A 23666-nucleotide genomic window follows, 5' to 3' on the forward strand; every position below is an offset into this window, starting at 1 on the left:
TGATAGGTGTAAGAAGGAATCTCAAAGCAGTTTTGATGTACATGTCCCTGATGGTTAAAGGTGTTGATGACCTTTCAAGGTGTCTCGGCCATTTGTGTTTCCTCTATTGAGAATTCTCTGTTTAGACTTGTACCCCATTTTTAAGTAGATTATTTTGGGAGTTTCGGTATCTAGTTTATTGAGTTATTTATATATTTTAGATATTTGTCCTTTAGCTGATGTGGAATTGGTAAATATTTTCCAATCCTATAGGCTGCCATCTTTTCAGAATGACTGTGCCCTTTGCCTTACAAAAGTTTTTGGGGTTCATGAGGTCCATTTATTAATTGCACTACTGGTATTCTGTTCAGAAAGTCTTCTCTTGTGCCATTGTGTTCAAGGCTACTCCCCCACTTTTTCCTCTATTAGATGGAGTATATCTGGTTTATGCTGAAGTCTTTGATTAGCTTGGACTTGAGTTTCGTGAAGTATGAGAGATATGTATCTATTTGCATTCTTCTCCATGCAAACATCTAGTTTTACCAGCATCATTTGTTGAAGATATTGTCTTTTCCAGTGTGTTTTTCTGGCTTCTTTTAAAAAAAAATATGGTATGTATTTATATCTGGTTCTTCAATTCAATTCCATTAATCAAACTGTCTGTTTTTTTACAATACCATGGAGAGTTTACTTCTATATCTCTGTAGTATGCCTTGAAATCAGGAATGGTGATCCCTCCAGCAGCTCTTTTATTGTTCAGGATTTTTTTAAGAACCTGGGTTTTGTGTTTCCATATGAAGCTGAGAATTGTCTTTTCAAGGTCTGTAAAAAAAAATGATGTGGAATTTTGAGGGGAATTACCTTGAATCTGTAGATAGCTTTTAGTAAAAAGGCCATTTTTACTATGTTCAGTCCATGAGCATGGGATATGATTCCATCTTTTAATATCTTCTTCATATTATTTCTTCAAAGACTTGGTTTTTTATCATACAACACTTTTATTTGTTTGCATAGAGTTATCCCAAGATATTTTACATCATTTGAAATATTGTAAAAAGCTGTTGTTCCCTGATTTCTTTCTTAGTCCATTTGTCATTTCTATGTAGGAAAGGTACTAATTTTAGAGTTAATCTTCTCTCCAACTACTTTACCGAAAGTGTTTATCAGCTCCAGAAGTTCCTTGGTGATATCTATAGGATCACTTATGTGTACATCATATCATCTGCAAATAAAGAAACTTTGACTTCTTCCTTTCCAACTTGTATCCCCTTGATCTCTTTCAGTTGTCTTATTTCTCCTCCTAGAACTTCAATTACTATATTGAAAAGATATGGAAAGAATGTTCAGCCTTGTCTTGTTCCTGATTTTAGTGGAATTGCTTTGAGTTTCTCTCCATTTAATTTGATGTTAGTTGTCAGCTTACTGTAAACTGCCTTTCTTATGTTTAGGTATGTCCCTTGTGTTCCTAATATCTCCAGGACTTTTATGAGGATGCTGTTAATTTTTGACTGGAGAGATAGCAGTATTTCCCAAAGAGTGACAGATGTCACTCCTGCCTGAGTCAACTTCATCTAGTTCACCGGCTTTGTGACCCAAACCAGACCTAGGAGTATGCGGAAGATGAGAGAAGGCAGGGATTTGGGGCAACTGCTATGCTGGTAGACAATCTTTGAGACACTATTAACACCGTGAAGGTGTGGGTGGGAGGGATTCTGGGTTACTCGCCAGGACAGAGTGATTGATGTTCAAGTTCCACAACTCTAGCTAGACCAGGAAGGTTGGAAACCAAGCAAAAGACAGAAGTATTGGCAACTCACCAGGCTGGGGTAGAGTGTAGACTGAGAGTCTAGAACTAGACCTGGGAGTATGAGGATGGCACAGGTAGGAAGGGATCTGGGGCATTTGCCTGACTGAGTTGGTATAAAAACTACTGTTGATAGTGTTTAGAGAGCCCTATAAAGTTCTTCAGGCAGAGTTTAACTTTTGGCTCAGGACAGCTTAAAACTCAGTGTGGATCCCAGGCTTTCCTTAAACTCAGTCTTCCTATCTTAAGCTCTCGAGGGCCAGGAACAAAGGTTTGTACCACTATGTCCAGCTCTAAGACACGTGCTTTTTAAAGTTCTTAACTACGAACTACGGATGACTTTTTCTGTAGAAAAAAAAACAGAAACCTTTACAACTAAGTTAATAGTTGGTCCTGTTTTTACTTCTGAGCATAATGATGTGAAAATATAAAACATGGAGTTACACAAGAACTCATGCTAATTTAAAACTATTTAATGTTCTGAATTGTGTTGCTTCAAATGACTTGTATTAAAATGGATTTCAATTCCAGAGCCATATTTCCCTCATTGTATTATAATCTGAATCATTATTCTAAGCCAAGTAAAATGTACATCATCAAAACCATGCCCATTAAGCCTGCTTCATCAAATGTCTGTAACCACAGCATATTTTTCAGCAATGTACAAAAGGAGGAAAAGATAAACATATCCCAGGTGTAAGCTTTGTACTCAATAAACTTAAATTTTTTTTGAGTCTTAAGATTGTGGCACTTTTAATTACATTTTTCTGTTTTGTTCTATTTTCAGTTAAAAGCACTGTACATAGATACGTGCACGAGAAAACTCTGCACAATAAGAACTAACCATGCCATATGCCCAAAATTCTTCCCATCCATATTCGCAGAGGTGATTTCCCTCTTAGCCTTCGGCATTTGAGAGTCTTCTGTTGAGAATTCTGTTTAAAATCTGTACCACATATTTAAATGGGAGTATTTGGTATTTTGATGTCTAGTTTCTTGCTTTTGTGAGAAGAATTTCCCACTCAAAACAGCAGCATAGTAGACATTAAAGAAAACACTAATTTGGACTTAGTGACCAGAGACTCCTGTAAATACTTTGCTCTGGTCACCAATCACGGGACCTTGGTACTACAAGAGAAATCCCTGTTATTATTGAAATTAAATGACCTAAAAGCTGGGCCGCAGGGTGCAGAAGACCCAAGTTGGTTTACTGTGGTTAAAAACAAGTACTACATTCAATATTTCTTACACATTGGAGCTAGTTGAGAAGACTGACATCCCCATAGTTCTCTTAGTTCAAAAGTGGAGTACCAGGGCTTCTGGCTGGTGATCACTCTACCCTCCCAAAATTCAGTAGCATGTTCTACTGAGATGTTCTGAAGATGGCTTTCCAGATTGCATCTGTTTCCTAGTACAGTGAAGATGGAAGCAAGCCATTTTCCTGTCTCCCAAAAACCACCCAGTATTCCCAATACTTTTTATTTCTGTATTTTCACATGAGAATAAATTGATTTCCTAAGTACTATTTTAGCCCTTTTATATATATATTTAATAAAATACGTTTGAGCATCTGCATATGCATCCACTTAACAACTGTAACCTGTCACAAAAATGGCAAAAGATGTTTTCTCAAAGCTATACAAAGTGATGATTCTTTTTTTCAAGAGAAATATCTATGTATCACCTTAAAAGCTAAGTGAACATGCCGTTTATTTTATTTATTTATTTATTTATTTATTTATTTATTTATTTAAGATTTCTGCCTCCTCCCCGCCACCGCCTCCCATTTCCCTCCCCCTCCCCCAATCAAGTCCCCCTCCGTCATCAGCTCAATGAGCAGTCAGGGTTCCCTGCCCTGTGGGAAGTCCAAGGACCTCCCACCTCCTTCCAGGTCTAGTAAGGTGAGCATCCAAACTGCCTAGGCTCCCACAAAGCCAGTATGTGCAGTAGGATCAAAACCCAGTGCCATTGTTCTTGACTTCTCAGCAGTCCTCGTCCGCTATGTTCAGCGAGTCCGGTTTTATCCCATGCTTATTCAGACCCAGTCCAGCTGGCCTTGGTGAGTTCCCTATAGATCATCCCCATTATCTCAGTATGTGGGTGCACCCCTCGTGGTCCTGAGTTCCTGCTCGTGCTCTCTCTCCTTCTGCTCCTGATTTGGACCTTGGGATTTTAGTCCGGTGCTCCAATGTGGGTCTCTATCTCTGTCTCCTTTCATCGCCTGATGAAGGTTAATATCCAGGAGGATGACTATATGTTTTTCTTTGGGTTCACCTTCTTATTTAGTTTCTCTAGGATCACGAATTATAGGCTCAATGTCCTTTATTTATGGCTAGAAACCAATTATGAGTGAGTACATCCCATGTACCTCTTTTTGGGTCTGGCTTACCTCACTCAGGATAGTGTTTTCCATTTCCGTCCATTTGCATGCAAAATTCAAGAAGTCATTGTTTTTTACTGCTGAGTAGTACTCTAATACATATATATATATATATATATATATATATATATATATATATATATATATTCCATACTTTCTTCATCCATTCTTCCATTGAATGGCATCTAGGTTGTTTTCAGGTTCTGGCTATTACAAATAATGCTGCTATGAACATAGTTGAACAGATACTTTTGCTTTATGATAGGGCATCTCTTGGGTATATTCCCAAGAGTGGTATTGCTGGGTCCAGGAGTAGGTTGATCCCAAATTTCCTGAGAAACTGCCACACTGCTTTCCAAAGTGGTTGCACAAGTTTGCATTCCCACCAGCAATGGATGAGTGTATCCCTTACTCCACAACCTCTCCAGCAAAGGCTATCATTGGTGTTTTTGATTTTAGCCATTCTGACAGGTGTAAGATGGTATCTTAAAGTTGTCTTGATTTGCATTTCCCTGATTGCTAAGGAAGTTGAGCATGACCTTAAGTGTCTTTTGGCCATTTGAACTTCTTCTGTTGAGAATTCTGTTCAGCTCAGTGCCCCATTTTATAATTGGGTTGATTAGTTTTTTACAGTCTAGTTTCTTGAGTTCTTTATATATTTTGGAGATCAGACCTTTGTCAGTTGCGGGGTTGGTAAAGATCTTCTCCCAGTCAGTGGGTTGCCTTTTTGTCTTAGTGACAGTATCCTTTGCTTTACAGAAGCTTCTCTGTTTCAGGAGGTCCCATTTATTCAATGTTGCCCTTAATGTCTGTGCTGCTGGGGTTATACGTAGGAAGTGGTTTCCTGTGCCCATGTGTTGTAGAGTACTTCCCACTTTCTCTTTTATCAGGTTCAGTGTGTTCGGATTGATATTGAGGTCTTTAATCCATTTGGACTTGAGTTTTGTGCATGGTGATAGATATGGATCTATTTTCATTCTTCTACAGATTGACATCCAGTTATGCCAGCACAATTTGTTGAAGATGCTCTCTTTTTTCCATTATATACTTTTAGCTCCTTTGAACATGCCGTTTTAATAAAGGGGATTAGAAAAGTTTTACAAACTGAAGCATTTTCAATTTTAGTATAAAAATAGATTTGAGAAAAGGAATAAAACATGTGTCTTTCTCTGAAAATAAAAGAAATACTTTTTTGAGAGACAAAGTCTTGCTGTGTTGCACTGGCTGATCTCAAGCTCACCATGCAGTCTATGGAACTGAGATCTTTCTGCTGCAGTTTCCTAGTGCTGGAATGGCAAGCTTGTGTCATAGGGTGTAAGTAATGTCTATATTTCTTTGCTAAAAGAAAGCAATATGATTTCTTTTAAGTATGGGAGATGCAATACAAGAAAGTTAGATTTGTTGCCTAAGAAAAATCACTGAAAATGGTGTCAAAATTGCATGCCAGTTAGGAAACTAAGTGTCATTCCCGTGGGAGTGTTGCCCTGTGAAAAATAGCCACTCAGTGAGCATTTACTATGTATCAGGCACTCCACAATAGCTACTCATTTCATTAAATCTCTATTATCCTAAGAGATTAATATCTGTTTCTCAGTCTTAGAGTTGAAAATTCTGAGGGTGCTGCCATCAACTTGTTTATACTTGACACAACTAGTAAGTATGGTAGAAATTCAGCCAGTACTGCCCATGCTAGGAACTGGCAAACTCCAAAGCCGGTGACTCCTGCCCATGAATGTTGCTTCTCTCTTCAACCACCACACATTGCTAAGAGTACAAACCTCAGTATTAATAGAGATTATTCCTGGTGACCATCAAGAACCCTGGCAGAGCCAAGTTTAATAAAATCTAATAGAACTAGTTTCTAGTTTCTCAATGAGTCATGGTCATTGATAAGAATCTTGGATTGAATTTGAACTAATTTTCATCAAAAATGCTTTAATTGCCTATTTAACATGTCTTCCTTGCCTTAGTACAAGACCCATGGGAACAAGAAAAATTTCAACCTCTACTTGGTGCTTAGTCTCAGCACAGAGTACAACAGCTAATACCTAAAACTTTGTTAATAAGAGTAACTGGTAGGCCTGGGACAGACTTGTAAGTGATCCATATTCCAAGTCCCTAGCCTGATATCCTTCCCTTCATGCTTGTGCCACCTAAAAGGACCATGCTGATATCCTCACGACCTTTCTTCCGTTCACATTTGAGACTTCCACATTAAGTAACACAGGGAGGGCCTTTGACACTACAGACGTTTATAAATATAATAAATTCTTGTATAAAAAGATATTTGCAGCTTTGTTTCAGGGTCTTAAATTTGGCCTCACAGGAATGGTATTAATAATAAATGCAAAACCCTCATTCAGTTTTTCTCACAAGCTAATAAGAATCTTTATTAGGAAAGAAGAATTTTCTTCATAAGGAAAATTCTTTGACCTTTATAAGGTCTAGTTTCCTAATTCAAAATGGGTGATGAGACAGCAGTATCTTAGAATATACTAACACGTAGTTATGTGGATAAACTAAAGTAGAGGAAACACACACACACAGTGAGACAGCGAGACAGCGAGTCACAGAATAATGTTCATATTGCATATGGCATATAACAAAGATCCTCATCAGTTGCTTCACAAGTTCCCCTTCCTGTTGGCACACTTTCTCCCTCACACTTCACTGCCTTTTAGGTTCCAATTCTCAAAAATTTCCTCAAGTCTCCCAGAGCCAGAAGAGGTCCCCCTGGACTACTTTCCAGTATCATGACACGCTTACTACTAATGCATCAGTCACTAGCTAATTTTCTCCCAGTTAAAAGTAAACGGATGCAGAAACTGTCTGGTTTCCTCATTGGCTCTGTGTTTTCCAGTGGACAGGAGCTCAGAATTTGTGAAAATAAAGAATTATGAATAAATAGAAGGAATAACAGCTTGAATTTCTTCTCCAAAATTTCAATGAAATTTTCACTACTATTTTTCAAGCAGTTAGACTACAATAAAAACAACAGCTTTAAAAATGTTGCACATGCATGCACATCAGATACACAGCCTATTCTGTGGATAGTAAAATACACATTTGTAAGTAGTTACTGTTAGCTCTGTATATAAATGAGCTTGTATTATGCAGTGATAACAGTTACTTAATTATTTGAAAATTTAAAAGTTTACAGTAAAATATGTCATTTGATGTAAATAATAGCCACCATTACCATTGTCTACACTGTGAGATAAATACATGCTGTCTCATTCAAATCCCATAACTAAGCTCTGAAGTAGATCATATGAGAACTTCTCAGAGAAGGAAACCAAGGCTCAGCATGAGAGATAAGGACCTGTCCACAGCAGTAAAATCAGTGCCTTCCTCTATCTAGTCTTCCTCTGAGCAGCTGTACTTCTACAGTCACACCACCGAAGACACTTACCAGAGGGAGTACAGAGCTACTGTCACCTCTGCCAGTCTCAGTCTAATAAACCAGGGAACATGGGTTATAGCTGCTACAGAAAAATGCCTGTGGGTTGATAGATCAGTACTGATTCAGGAAACTCAGCTCCACATCCAAGGTGATCCTTAAAGCACTGAGTTTTACCAGGTGGTGGTGGCACACACCTTTAATCTCAGCACTCGGGAGGCAGAGGCAGGAGGATCGCTGTGAGTTCGAGGCTAGCCTGGTCTACAAGAGCTAGTTCCAGGACAGGCTCCAAAGCTACAGAGAAACCCTGTCTCAAAAAAAAGAAAAGCATACTCAGTCCTTTGAATTCAACCTATGTAAATGTGAAATGATGGTGTAAAATAGACCTTCAATTCAGTAGGCCGCATAATTACTCCTATCATGAACATAAAAAAGAAAGGTGAAAGAACACATCATCTTGACATATTTCATCAGTGTACATATTAATCATTTAAATTATTATAACAGGAAGTTCATTGCTGAAAATTTTTATTACAAATGATTTCTCTGGCTTAAAGTTCTTTCTTAGATGAAAATTAAGTTGTTCTTTTCTTTCTGAACAACTTAATGAATTTTCTCATAGAATCTAACAGTAAAGAACACTGTAGGAAAAGCAGAATACTTTATTTGTTATATTTTCCTTATATCAGAAATATCAAAAGTAATGTCTCAAGTTACAATTATTTACTTGGTCAAAATGATTAGCAACTATTGACAATTCTTCATGCTTCTCAGGAGAAAAATAATTATCCCAGATAATCAGAAAGAGAAGGGGAGCTTTGACTGGGAATAAGGGTGAATGTAATCACAGTACAGTCTATACATGTACACATGTACATATGTACAGAAAATAAACTAAAAAAGTAACTTCTTTCTCTCTTTAATCTAAATGTAAACAATTCCCTTTAGCTGTGGTTTATTTAAGCTCCCATATTACATAAGACAGAGAGCAGGCTACTATATATTTCACTCATCCAGAAGGTTATCCCAGGTTTATCAGGTGCCAGAAATCATCTTTTATTTACTTCTCAAAAGATACTCACCAATCGGCCAGGCAGTGGTGATACACGCCTTTAATTCCAGCACGCGGGAGGCAGAGGCAGTCAGATCTCTGTGAGTTCGAGGCCAGCCTGGTCTACAAGAGCTAGTTCCTGGACAGGCACCAAAAGCTACAGAGAAACCCTGTCTCGAAAAATCCCCCCCCCCAAAAAAGATACTCACCAATCAACTATGCATGAATGACTTAACAATAAACTTAATGCTTCCAGTTTCTTCATATGTCAAGTCTCAAGGTAAGACCTACTCATTTGTAAATTTTAGGTATCTGAGATTCTACTCAACCTGCTGTTCAAATACAGTCTGTTATCATTTTTGTCTAACCCACAAGCTAAGCATGAGTTTAATATTTCTAAATGGTTAAAATAATTTCAAATAAAATATTGCATGAAATGTATACCATATAAAACATGAAAATGACATGAAAGTCAAATTTCAGAGCTATAAATAAATTTTCATTCAAGTTCAGCCATGCTGATCTGTTTACACTGACAGCTTCTTTTACACCACATCAGCAGAGGCATGCAGTTGTGACAAAGATGGTGTGGCACCTTCATGCATATTGCTCTGCACACCTAAGGCAACATTTAAAATCCATCAACATTTTTACTATCACAGAAATTGCCATGCCACATTTTTATATGATTGAAGAGTACACCTGAAATGTGCAAACAGGAGAAAAGCAGACTTAAAATGCTCCATATTTAGGATACACTGCAAGGTACATTGTTTTGTTATTAAATTAGAAGATGAATCGTTTTATTTATTATGCAAAGACATTAATACTGTAGTAAATAAGATGATAGGTGGCAGGTTAAATGATATCACAACATTTTTAACTCACATTCCAGGGAAGGAATGTCACAAAAAATTACAAAGTCACACCAAAAAAAAAATCATAATGTATAAACGTAAATAAAACCACAGCCAAACTAAATTTCTATGTGGTTCATTTGTTTTGTCAAAGAAAACAAAGCCATTTAGCAATAGTGAGATATCAAAATCATGTATTACTTTAGCAACTGAAGAAGTGTGTCAAGAGAAAACAAGCTCATTTTATCTCCTAGTAAGAACAGTTGTTCAGAGTTAAACACATTATCTCAATAACCAAGCTAAACTCAAGGTTGGACTAGAGATGTAGGTCACAGGGACACACTTGGCCTTGTTGTGGGAATTCATTCTGCCAATAGTTTTGGAGTACCGGTCTTAGGGCATGGCTCCTGCGTGCCAGTGTGATCTCTTACAAGGTCTCTTGCTTTCTTGCTTTCTTGTCTGGTGATCAGAGATGGGATTACTGAATCCAGGACAGAAAAAAAGACCATGGTGGCTCTCTACTTTGTTGCTATTTGTAAGTGTTCCTTAATAAATCCTTGTTACCCTTTTATTCAGGTCTTGTGGATTCACGTACCTTCATTTACATTTGGCGCCCAACATGGGGTTCAAACCCACAACCCTGAGATTAAGAGTCTCATGCTTTACCAACTGAGCTAGTGAGCTGCATTTAAGACCAATTGACTTCGCAGAGCAGCATGCCATCCTCCATGCCTACTCCAACTTCTGACACCCTGGTCCCTGTGGCCCTACTCACGCCACTGCTGCCAATGCCTTTCCTCCCATCCCCATGTTGCTTGCACCAGCTCCCAATTCAGAGCTCCCAGCAGCCCAGTCACACAGTCAAGGGCTGCTTGCTCACAGAAGCCAGCAGCTACACACAGCTGTGTGTCCTTCTGTGGCTGGAAACCAAATCTGTGCCATTTGGTTTGTTTAAGTTTGATTTAAGAATTCACAGATCAGCCAACATGAGGAGTGGAGTGTCCTAGGACCTGCTTTGGTAGGACACCTGTGACACCTGCTGGCCAAACATTGTCATTGCATTTTAAATTTGCCAGGGTAGACTAGCCACACATACTCCCCTATATCCATATCTCTTCTGACTGATTAATTAAGAGCATAGGACACTAGGACAATCTCCCCGAGATTTTATTTGAGGTAAACTAATGGATTTTTTACATTTAAACTGAAGCATCTATTTATTTATTTATTTTACAATTTGCAAACTACTCCCATGCTTATAACCAAGAATATCACAATCCAGGAATTTAAAAACCTTTTTGTTTCTATTATGGATAGAATTTTAGAAGAGATATACAACCTACCTGGGATGTATACATTCTTAGTCATAGTTGCTATCATATTCATATCATATCCTTAAAAATGGTTTGATAACAGAACCAAGAATAAGAACTTTATGGAAATATACAGACTTTACAGAATGTAAATGAAAGATTAGCTGAAAGGATTCATTCACTGAGAATAATAATCATAATTTGGTAAGCAAAATTCACTCCATGGAACATGGAAATAAAAAATTAACACAAAAATATTTCCATAACAAAGGATTATGATAAATTAGCAAATAGAACATGACTTTTTGGAAGGTAATCAGCATCCCATCCAAATAATCTCTAAGTATGAAAAGATATCATTGATCAATAAAATGAAATCTCTAGAATCCTATGTAAATGATGAAAATAAGAATCTGATTGATCTAATGAAATTTATGGAATCATTCACAGTTCAGGAAATTTAAACTCTACAGAAACAGTGACAAATACACTTCAGATTTCAGAAGAACTTGTCAAACTGATAAATAGATCTTTGAGGCATAGATGAAAGGGATTAGAGGAACTTAACATTGCTAGTAGCTCTCAGAGTCAGAGATGATTTACCAAAAGTTGTAATTACTTCCCCTGCTATGATCAATCCTATCACTATTTCTGAAAAGCTAACAAATATTAAATATCCAGAATGATATACAGAATGTAAGTGGGAGCCTATACATACGAAAGAATTAAGAGATATTAAGGAAACAATAGTTTTTTTTGTTTTGTTTTGTTTTTTTTTTTTTGTTTTTTGTTTTTTGAGACAGGGTTTCTCTGTGGTTTTGGAGCCTGTCCTGGAACTAGCTCTGTAGACCAGGCTGGTCTCGAACTCACAGAGATCCGCCTGCCTCTGCCTCCCAAGTGCTGGGATTAAAGGCATGCGCCACCACCGCCCGGCCCCGGAAACAATAGTTTTTATGGTGTTCATTCAGCGTATTTGAGGCAGTAGCTAAATACATGGTCTTTAAGAAATAGGAATACTCAAAGTGACTGGCTTCAACTATACTTACCAGTTTTAGAACATGGTCCTCAGTTATAATGGAGGAGCTATTGAAGCGAGAAAGCAAAGGCCCTTGAATATCAAGATAAAATCAGAGGCTATGAAATTTCCAAAGATCAACTTCTTGGTGAGGGCCATTATGCTAAATAGTCAGGCTACATCAAATGAACACATCTTGTCCCTATGCTGTACAACAGGCTTGAATGTTTAGGATAGGATTCAAGAACCATGAAAAAAGAAGCAAGTCATATACTAAAGTTACACAAGGCCCAAAAGAACCCTTCAGTGACTTTTTGCAAAGATTGACTAAAGTTGTACTTATGGGGGTAACAAATCCAGAATCTAGATGAGTACTCATAGTACTCTTTGGCTTTTGAAAATGTTAATTTAGAATGCAGAAAGATAATTGAACCTTTAAGAGGATATCAGCACTAATGGATGAATAAATCTTGCACACTATCAATGTTGAGTCTCTTGACTATAATAATGAGACCTGGGAAGGAGAGATGATTTTCAATGACTTGAAGAGACATCAAAATATCAAATGTTTTAATTGTGGTAGAATAGTCCATCTGAGAAGAAATTATAGACAGGGCATTTCTAGAAATAATATTTCTTCTGGGAATGACCTGAATAAGCCCCAACCTTCTGGATTATGCAAAAGATGTGGCAACGGCTGACATTGCACCAATGAATGTAGATAAACAAGAGACAAACAAAGCAACACTTTACCACTGGTTCAGGAGAAGCTAGATGCAGAACACATTGAAGAATTTACAAGACCTTGAAATTCTCCTGTTTTTGTTATTAAAAAGAAATCTGGAAAACAGAAAAAGATGACAGTCCTAAGAGCCATAAATAAAGTAACTCAGACAATGTGCTTTCTATAGCCTGCAATGTCTTTGCCTTCTCTGTTACCTAAAGAATTGCCAATTATAAGTATTGACTTAAAAGACTGTTTCTTCACTACTAAAGCTTATAGTACATATTAAACCCCAAACATTAATAGTGGGAGACTTCAGCACCCCACTCTCACCAATGGACAGGTCTGTCAGACAAAAAATTTAAAAAGAAATAAAGGAACTAACAGATGTTATGACTCAAATGGACTTCACAGACATCTACAGAACATTCTACCCAAACATAAAAGAATAGGCCTCCTTCTCAGTACATCATAGAACCTTCTCAAAAATTGACCACATAGCTGGGCGGTGGTGGCGCACGCCTTTAATCCCAGCACTCGGGAGGCAGAGGCAGGAGGATCTCTGTGAGTTCGAGACCAGCCTGGTCTACAAGAACTAGTTCCAGGACAGGAACCAAAAGCTACGGAGAAACCCTGTCTCAAAAAATCAAAAAAAAAAAAATTGACCATATACTAGGTAACAAAGCAAACCTCAACAGATACAAAAAACTGGAATAACACCATGTATCTTAATGGATCACCATGGCTTAAAATTAGAATTCAACAGCATCACTAACTTTAGAAATCCCACAAACACATGGAAATTAAACCATGCTCACCTGAATAATCAATGAAAAAAGAAATTAAAGACTTCCTAAATTCAAGGAAAATAACCACACATCATGCCCAAATATATGGGATACAATGAAAGCAGTGTTAAGAGGAAAGTTCAGAGAACCAAAAGCCTACATAAAGAAGCGGGAAAGATTTCACACTATTGAATTAACAGAACATTTGAAAACTCTAGAGCAAAAAGAAAAAAACTCACTCAGGCGGAATAGAAGGCAGGAAATAACCAAATTGAGAACCAAAATCAACAAAATAAAAAAAGAAAACAATACAAAGAATCAATGAGACAAAGAGGAAAAATTGACAAAATAGACAAACCTTTATAAAAACTAACGAAAAGGCAGGGAGAGAATATGCAAATTAACAAAATCAGAAATGGAAACGGGGACATAGTAACAGACACAGAAGAAATCCAAAGAATCATCAAGCCATATTTCTAAAACCTGTACTGTACAAAATTGGAAAACTTATCGGAAATGTACAATTTTCCGGATAAATGTCACTTGCCAAAATTAAATCAAGACCAGATATGCAAATTAAATAAACCTATAACTGCTAGGTCATCAAAAGTTTCCCAACCAAAAAAAGTACAGAACCAGATGGTTTTAACATAGAATTGTACAAGATTTTCAAAGAAGAATTAATACCAATACTCCTCAAACTGTTCCACACAGTAGAAACGAAGAAATATTGCAAAACTCTTTTTATGAGGTTACAATTACCCTGACACCCAAATCACACAAAGACCTGACTAAGAAAGAGAATTACAGACCAATCTCACTCAAGAACATTGATGCAAAAATACTCAATAAAATATTGGCAAACCAAATCCAAGAACACATCAGAAAAATCATCCACCACGACCAAGTATGCTTCATCTCAGAGATGCAGAGATGGTTCAACATATGAAAATTTGTCAGTGTAATCTACCATATAAACTGAAAAAAACTGTGATCATCTCATTAGATGCTGAAAAAGACTTCAACAAAATACAACATCCCTTCATGATAATGGTCTTGGAGAGAGCAGGGATACAAGGAGCATACCTAAACATAATAAAGGCAATATACAGCAAGTCAACAGGCAACGTCAAATTAAATGGAGAGAAATTCAAAGCAATTCCACTGAAATCAGGAACAAGACAAGGTTGTATATTTTCTTGATATCTATTCAATATAGTACTTGAGGTTCTAGCTTCAGCAATAAGACAACAAAAGTAGATCAAGAGGATACAAATAGGAAAAAGAAGATGTCAAACTCTCCCCATTTGCTCATGATACTATAGTTTACATAAGTGACCCCAAAAATTCTACCAAGGAACTTCTACAACTCATAAATAATGTGGTACACTTACACAATGGAAAAAAATAATAACATCTTGAAACTGTGGGCAAATGGATGGATCTGGAAAACATCATATAGTGAGGTAACCCAGACCTAGAAAGACAAATATCAGATGTACTTATTCATAAGGGCTTTTAGATATAAAGCAAAGAAAAACCAGCCTACAATTCACAATCTGATGGAGGAAGGTCATTGGTTAAAAATAAAGAAATTGCTTGGCCCTCATAGGTTAGAACATAGGTGGGTGGAGTAAACAGAATAGAATGCTGGGAGAAAGAGGAAGTGAGCTCAGATGCAGGGCAGCTCCTCTGAGAGACAGACGCCATGCTCTCCTCTCCAGGGCAGACGCGATGAAGCAAGTCGCCAGGTCAGACATGCTGAATCTTTCCCGGTAAGACTGGTGCTACACAGATTATTAGAAATGGGTTGATCGGGATATGAGAATTAGCCAGTAAGGGCTAGAGCTAATGTGCCAAGCAGTGTTTAAAAGAATACAGTTTGTGTGTTGTTATTTCAGGGCATAAGCTAGCTAGGCGACCAGGAGCTGGGGCGGCAGGAACACAGCCCGCAGCTCCCACAACAACAATCCCAGAGAACCTAGACAACAAAGAGGACCCTAAAAGAGACATACATGGATCTAATCTACATGGGAAGTAGAAAAAAACAAGATCTCCTGAGTAAATTAGGAGCATGGGGACCATAGGAGAGGGTGAAGGGGAAGGGGGGATAAGGGAGGGGAGCAGAGGAAAATATATAGGACAATAAAAACAATTTTAAAGAAAATTAAAAGATAAAAATTCTTGATTTGGACTGCCAAGTTTCATCCAAAATAGCATTGTACCAGTTTTCATTTCAAAAGCAAAAGAATTAATAGTTAACTTTTTTTCAAGAGCCAGCTTTATTTGGAATAAGGCACTACTGTTGTCTTTGTAATGACAGATCCATCTTGATCTGAAACTAAACCCATTTGAAATTTTGTTCCATATATGTCTTGAACAGTTAGAGTTCATATTTCCACATCCATCACAACTGCTGCTCAAAATCTAGAAAAAGAAAGGTCCCAGCCTTGTGACTCCTTCTGATTAAAAAGGTAAGTTGAATCTCTGACCTCCATAAATGTATGGACTTTTCTACCTTATTTATCTATTGTGATATGGGAAATAATGTTTTCTTCCAGATTTAATAATGTGAGAGGTTGTTTGAGAGGTTATTCTTCTAAAATCTCCTCATTTATTTGCTCAGGGTTAAGGATTATAGTCAAAAATAAAAATGCCTATCTATTATTTCTGCCAGACAAGCATAAAAATAAATAAAAATGTAAGGATAAAAAAACTAATGAATTGTTACCAGAAATTTTGTATTTACCTGTAAGACCGTCTAAGCAATCTAAGTCTAGAACTTTCATAGGGTACAAGCTAGGATCCAAGAATTTAAACTGTGGTCTTTTTACTTAGATTGCTATTACTTCTGTGAAGATTGTGTAGAAAATAAATTCTAGCTTTAGGAAACAAAATAAGTTAAAAAGAAAAACAAGAGCAATCTACTAGATTTAAGGTATATCAGAGAAGATAAATAATTGAAATTTGAAAATTAAATGAAGGAATCAATGCCTTTTATGGCTCCAGATATGTTTTCCAAATCTGGCATTCAAAGTTTGCAACTACCTGGAGAAAAAGAGCAACAACAGACTAATCCTAAGTGCTGTGTACTTAGTGCCTTAGTGGGCAACTGTGATGGTTTTGTAGGTAAATGTCCCTCCAAGGGAGGAGAGAGCTCCAATATTGCAGTTGCAAAGGCTGATGCTGGCCATCAAAGAAAATCCTAGTCAGGTGGCCAAGAGCTGGAGTCCAAAAAGAATAACTAAAGGTTATTAGACATAACCATGACAGTATTCATAAGAGATATTTAAATCTAGGGCATATGAGCAACATAAATTTCAAAGTAAGATGAAAATAAAATGCATTTTTCATAAGTTTAAAAGAAAAACATGAAAAATAAATAAACCAGTTTAAAATAATAGATTGGAGAACATGAAAATCACAAGTAAATAAATGTATTACTGTCAAAGAGAATTAAACAAGACGAGAGATAATCGATGATTACATATATTTTCTTAATAGGTAACATTTGAGTCACGATTCATTTTACCAAGAATGAATTTTCAGAGGCAAATAATTAATTCCCCTACAGCAAAGTGTCTGTAGCTAATCGGAAGTAAGAGACAGTAGAGTGTTTGTCACCCAAATTGGTGCCCATTTCAGAAAGTAAGCAAGTATTTGGGTAGTAAGACCAGAAGCCCAAGGGGGAAAACAAAGAGATTTTGCTTGGGTCTTTAGAAACAATCCATCTCAAAGCAGTAACCTTTCTTAGTAAAGGACTCATGGTAAACTATTCCATGGCTCTGACTACCATAATTCCAGGCCACAGAATTCTGTTGCAACTACTCAACTTATGTTGTTACAAACAAAGGTAGTCAACCACACACTCAGATGAGTATGCCTGTGACTAAGTAAAATCTTAGTTAAAATCAATGGTAGTTGAATTTCATGGACCTTTATGTATTCTGAAAGGTTACTGTTTAGTTGATTCTTTTCAATCATTTTTAAAATGTAATAACTAATTCTACCTCCGGGTCCCATAAAATTAGAACAGGTCCATGACTCACAGCTTGCTAATTGATGCTCTAAAAGATTTCCAATTGTGCTGTGGAACTTGAAATAAGACAGCTGGAGAACATATTCAGTATGGAAAGATGCTATGTAATGATAAACATTTGTAAGGTCAAAATGGAAATGGTATTAAGAGCTGTATAAATATCAGTGTAAAAGGAACATACTAATAAAATATAAGCATCAAGAAGACAGTGTTTTATGAACTCACATGATTGGAAACATCTCTAGATGATGTCTAAATTTATTACCACTCAAGTTGTAGCAAGTAAGAAAGAAAATAAAATGCCATCATTGAGCCCAGAATGCATTTCCCAGGTTGGAGCCAACATGGATGCCTAGAGGTAACACTAGCGGGCTGAATATCCACTGCTTCAACTCTGAGAAACAGACCTCAGTTTTTCAAGAAGGAAGTGAAAAAGGACAATATGTGAGATTTCAGATAATTAAAATACTTACAGGGAAAAGGAAAAGGGAAGAAAAAATATTTTCAAGTTGGAAGACCAACCTAAAGGATTCTCTGGTGGAACTTTGTGAAAAATCTAGCCTTTGCAGAGGTCACTATGGTTCCTCTTCCTTTTTTATTTTTTTTTTCTAAAAGATCCACAATTGAAATGCTAAATATGCTTTCAAAAAGATTCCAGATTCCTTGTTCTGTAAATATGTGGATTCAAGACCCTGCTGGTTGTCTAATTTGTATTATAAACTTACCTGGCCATCCTATGAGATGTCATGATAATATTTTTTATTTAGTTATGGTTAGAGAATGCCATATATGAGTACCAAAGCCACACAGAGAAACCCTGTTTCAAATAACAAAAAATAGATAGATAGATAGATAGATAGATAGATAGATAGATAGATAGATAGATAGACTGACAGACAGACTGACAGATAATAAAATTTAAAAATGGGCTGCAGAACTAAAGAGAGTACTCAAAAAATAAATAAAACCTAAAATGTGAGTAGCTAGGAAACACATTCAAAATCAGTGGGTAAAGGACCTTGTCAGCATGACAACCTGACTTCAGCTTTCTGGAACTAACATGATGGAAAAAAAGAACTTCCAACTCCCACAAGTTGTCCTCGGACCTCCATACATGTACTGTGGCATTTGTGTGTGTGTAAATAAATAAAAATGTAGTGAAAAAAAGATAAATTAAAAAAAAAGTTTTCAACGTCCTTAGTCAACAAATAAATGCACAGTGAAACTACTCTTAGAATCCATCTCACCTAAGTCAGAAAGGCCATCCTGAAAATACCAATGACAACGAATGCTGGCATGTGTTAGCATATAGAAATTTAACTGATTTTTATTTGCTGGTTTTCAATTCTAAAAGTTTTCTGAATTTTTGTGTTACTTCTAACAATTTGGATAGGCTTTAGAGTTTTCTACATAAACAATTTTGCCACTCCAGCAGGGGTAATGTTGCTTTTGAAATTCTATGTGGATAACCTTTGACTTTCTTGCCCAATTAAGAATTTAGTACTATGTTGAATACAAACATAGAGTGAGGGCACCCTACTTATTCCTGACAATGAATGAAGCATTTTTAATTTTTCAAAGGCAAATAGGTTATTAGCTAAGATTTTGTGATAGATGATTTTATTCATATATTCCCAGTATATCTAATACTGAAGATTTTAAAGATGAAAATATTGAATTTTTATTTTAAGACAAAAATGTTGAATTTTGTGAAGTGCATCTATCTTGACAATTATATTTTTAATCTTCCATTCTGTGACTGTGGTATGTCACATCTATGATCTACATACCCTGAGTCTTCTTTGTGTACCAGAGTAAAACCCTGCTTGATTACAACACACAACTGCTTCCATGTTTTACTGAGTGCAGTTTGTTAAGCCAAGGATTTGGACATCTCTGATGTCTAGAAATGTTGGCCCACAATATTTTCTTCTTGTCTGTCTCTTTAGTATGCTAATACTGACCTCACAAAACATTATTTCGAAGTACTCATTACTCTTCAAGTTTTTGAAAAGTTTGGGCAGATTAATTAATATTAATCTTGAGGGTTTTGGTCACTGATAGAATTCTATCATGGAAACACTTGGTCCTTGGCTTTTCTTGGTTAAGACGAGGAAGAAATAGCACCAAGGCTGTTTGTTAAAGCCTCAAAGAATCAGATTAGTTTATATTTACATAAAATAATTAACAATTCATACATGCAAACACACATAATAGTAATAAAAAAGAGGCTATCAATTTGAGAGCAGGATAGAGGTATAGGAAGGGCTGGAAGATGGGTATTGGTAGGGGGTTAAAGGAGGAAAGGGGAAGGAAGAAAGTGATTCACTCTATTTTAATAAAAAAAATGCATTAAAAGTATGTTCTTAGTAAATTTTTATGATGCCAACTAAGCAAGCAGCTAATAATAATAATGATGATAATAATAATAATAGAGACCATACCAAATGTGGAACATTCTTCATAGCTAAAGAGAGAAATAAAAATCAGCTACAGAATTGGAAAGAATTTCAAATCATCTAAGCTACTATATATAGGGAGCTTATATAAATGAGTATCAACAAAAGAACACAGATTAAAAATAATTTTAATAACACTTTGACAAAGAAAATATTAAGATGACCAACATGAAATGCACACTACCACAATTCATCAGGGAAATAGAAATGGAATATCACAGCATTCCTTTTAGGATGGCTACATAAAAAATAATAAGTATTAGCTATAGAAAAGGTCTATTATGAAATTATGTCAATAAAGACTTATGCTAATAAACTCTTCTCACCATGATCTGCAGTGTTCCAGGGACTGGTCTAACTGGGGCATCAAAGGAATAAAGAAAGATTTATGTACAGAAAAGCTAGGATTGAGTAGTTTGTGCTCACTGATGGAGAAAACACAGCACTCAGAAGCTTAGCTTCTGTTGATTAGATACAGTTGAACAGTTTATTAGATACAGATGACGTGGAATTCGTGCTTACAGTGGCCTAATAACGCAGATTTAGCTAACCTTGGTAAGTACGGTCTCTGTAAGGGAACCATCTTCAGGCAGCTGTGGTGTGTGTTTTCTAAACCTACGAACAACATTTGTACTCAAACAAGGAGAAGGCTTTGCAAGCCTTCTGAGCCTCACTCAGGGGGAGAGAAATTTAAGAGTAGAGGTGAAAGGACTAGGAAGATGAGGATATATCAAAAAGAAATAGCCAAAATCAAGGGACTATAAAAAGCCAAATGGTGGGAGGTGGTGGCACACGAAAAAAAAAAAAAAAAAGGGAAATCTACTTATAATCAAAACTAAAACAAACAAACAAAATCTTGTGAGATGGCAGAAGACAGCCGCAGGCCCACCAGCAACCTCCAGGTGCAGGCAGTGAACAAGTACGTGATGGAGCAGTGTAAGCACTGTAGAGAGAGGCATAACTGGAAACGAGACAGTAGGAAGGACCAGGCTGACCTAGTGGCCTGCATTGTCACCTGAGGCCATGGTGATGTCCAGGCCCTAGCTGCTGTCGAGGGCTCTGTCTGGGTTCATGGCCCAGATTGCAGCCTGAAGCCTTGTTGATGCCCTCAACCCATGCTTCCTCCATGACATATTGATATGAGTGGCCTGTGCTGCCTCCTGAGGCCAAGCTGATGTCCACGGTCCAGCTTGTCTCTGGGGGCTGTGTCTGAGTCAACGGTCTGTTCTGTTGCCAGAAAACATGTGGAAGTCTATGACCTGTGTTCCTGCCACCTGTAAAGAGCAATGAAGCTACATCTGCAAGAATATCAATGATTGCAGATGCAGTTGAGAGGGACAGATGTGGAAGGCTTCTTTGACCACCCCTACCTCCACCCCAACCATCCACAAAGGGTAAGACCCTAAACAGGAAGAAGTTGAAGAGAACTCTTATGAAGCGTGATATGGATGTTGAGGCTGGCTCCCCACACTGAAGGATTCTGGTGCGGGTGTGGGAGGGGAATGACTCAATTCTACTTAAGGGGAAGGCCACTCAAATTTTGACACTCCAAAAACTGTATGGATAACACACTGAACTTGTTTTTTCTTTTGTAATCTTTCATTACTTTTTAATTTTTAAATTTGGGGGCAGAGGGGATCATAAGGGAGAGGGTGGACATGGAAAAACTGGGAAATGAGAACAATCAGGAATACATGGTGCGAAATTCCCTAAGAACCAATATTTTAAAAAAAATCTCCCTGCCAGGTATGAAATGCCTCCCTATGAGTGATTGGTTGGGCAAACCCTAGAGCCCGCCCCCAGCAATACAGGCAATTGCCATTTGTGGTGGTTTGAATATGAATGGCCTCCAGATGCTCGTATACGGATGGGAATGCCAGTCATCAGGGAAAGCACTATTTGAAAAGGGTTTAAACAGTGCTTTTCAACCTGTGGGTCACAACCCCTTTAGGGTAGAATGGCACCTTCACAGAGGTCACATAAGACCATAGAAAACACAGATATTTACATTAGGATTCATAACAGTAGTAAATTTACAGTTATGAGGTAACAATGAATTGTGTGGTTAATGGTCCCCATATAAGGAACTGTTTGTATTAAAGGGTTCCAGCATTAGGAAGGTTGAGAACCACAGTATTAGAATGATTGGGTGGTATGACCTTGTTGCAGTATATGTGGCCTTGTTGAAAGTGGGTAACTAGGGGTGGGTTTTGAGATTTCAAAAGTCTATGCCATGCTGTAACTCTCAATTACTGCTTCAGCACCGTGAGTGCCACCATGCTCCCAGCATGGCCCCACCATGCTGATAATAGACTAACCCTGTGAAACTGTAAGCAATTAAATGCTTTCTCCCATAAGAGCTGCTATGATCATGATGTCTCTTCACATTAGAAGGACAGTGAATAAGAAACCAAAATTATTTTTCTTTGTTTCCAAAAACACCCCACATGTTGATTCCAGGACACTGAGAAACCAATCCCAAACTGACCAGGGAAGCTCTCTCCTGCTGCTTAGTTTTCACAGTGTTGAAAGGTGCTATGTAAGTCATTAATGGTTGTACCTACATCTAGACTCTGCATTCTGTAATACCAACTTGCCAGGCAGTGCATGCCTGCTGTTAGAATAATAGTATGGCTGCTGCTAGTATGACCAACTGCTTTCTGATTCGATCCACAAGAAGCAAATCATGCTTGGTACTAAAAGCCTGGTCAAAAGTCCATGGGTGTGGAAGTTAAAGACCCTAGAGGAAAATTTACTACTGTTGCTTTGCTAAATGGTCATGCTGTCAATCTTCCCTATAAATATGTATGTTTAACCCATAGATAGATCTTGCTACTCTCAAGTTTGGCCATAGAATTTTCCTTTTTCTGTAGGCAGTGGTTAACAGATTTATGACAGGAGAAAGCGCTGAGAATAAGTGGCTATGAATGCTCTCCCCTAAATGAGAATCTACATGAACCTCCCCTGCTCCCACCACACACACACACACCACTCAAGGATCAAGAAAGAAGGAAACAGGTAGAAAGAATTTAAGTGACAGAAGATGGGAAGGTATTCTGTAAAACACTGTCTCTAGACATGACATGCTCATTGCACTCATTGAACTCACAGAAACTATGTTTACCTGTACAATATCAATTCATTTAAAATTCTAGTATAGATAGGTAGGGGTTCATGAGGCCCCATCCCTACTTGAGGAGCTATAGACAGTTGATGGCTGATAGGAGAGGGAGAATCATTTCTCTTTGGGGTATGGCCACTGGGAGATTTCCCATGCTCCAATGGCCAGACTCACACCTGTGTTCATATAGGCTGTGCTAACTGGACACTGTGGTTTATAAAACAATAAGAAGACACAAAATTGAAAGGAAAACCATTTCGGCTTGTCCAGGAAGGACTGAAAGAGCAGAGAAGAGTAGATATGATCACAATTCATTGCAGGCAGACATGTAAAAATTTTAAAATATCAGTTCATAAATTGGTAATATGTTCTCTCCTTTATTTTCCTGAGATTTTATCTCACCTGTACATTCCTGGTCCTCATCATATAAAAGGAGGTTTCATCTGAGAACCTCTAGAGTTCTCTTCCTCCTCTGTTATTGTGTTAATCTATACATTAGGGTAAAAAAGCAGCTTCCTAAAACATAGAAAGTTCTAAGGGACAATGACAACTGCTAAAGCCTATACAATTCCCCTTTTTAAATAAGTTCTACGTGAGCTGAGTGGAAGAGAGTGTGAGTGAGTGAGCATCTGGTGCAAAAATTCACCATGTTTCCCACAGTCAGCAAGAGTCTGAATGCTTTCTTCCAGCCAGAGGCTACTGTCATCAGATCCCTTCTGAAGCCCTCAGTGCTTGC

At 37.3% G+C, this 23666-nt stretch overlaps 1 protein-coding gene across 1 annotated transcript in view; it reads right to left on the reverse strand.

Moving 5' to 3' along the window:
• Positions 1-23666, reverse strand: part of Sugct (succinyl-CoA:glutarate-CoA transferase) — a 704072-nt gene that overhangs the window by 498278 nt on the left and 182128 nt on the right. The window lies entirely within an intron of this gene.

Source organism: Chionomys nivalis, chromosome 13 (assembly GCF_950005125.1).
Source record: "Chionomys nivalis chromosome 13, mChiNiv1.1, whole genome shotgun sequence".
Taxonomy (NCBI): Eukaryota; Metazoa; Chordata; class Mammalia; order Rodentia; family Cricetidae; genus Chionomys; species Chionomys nivalis.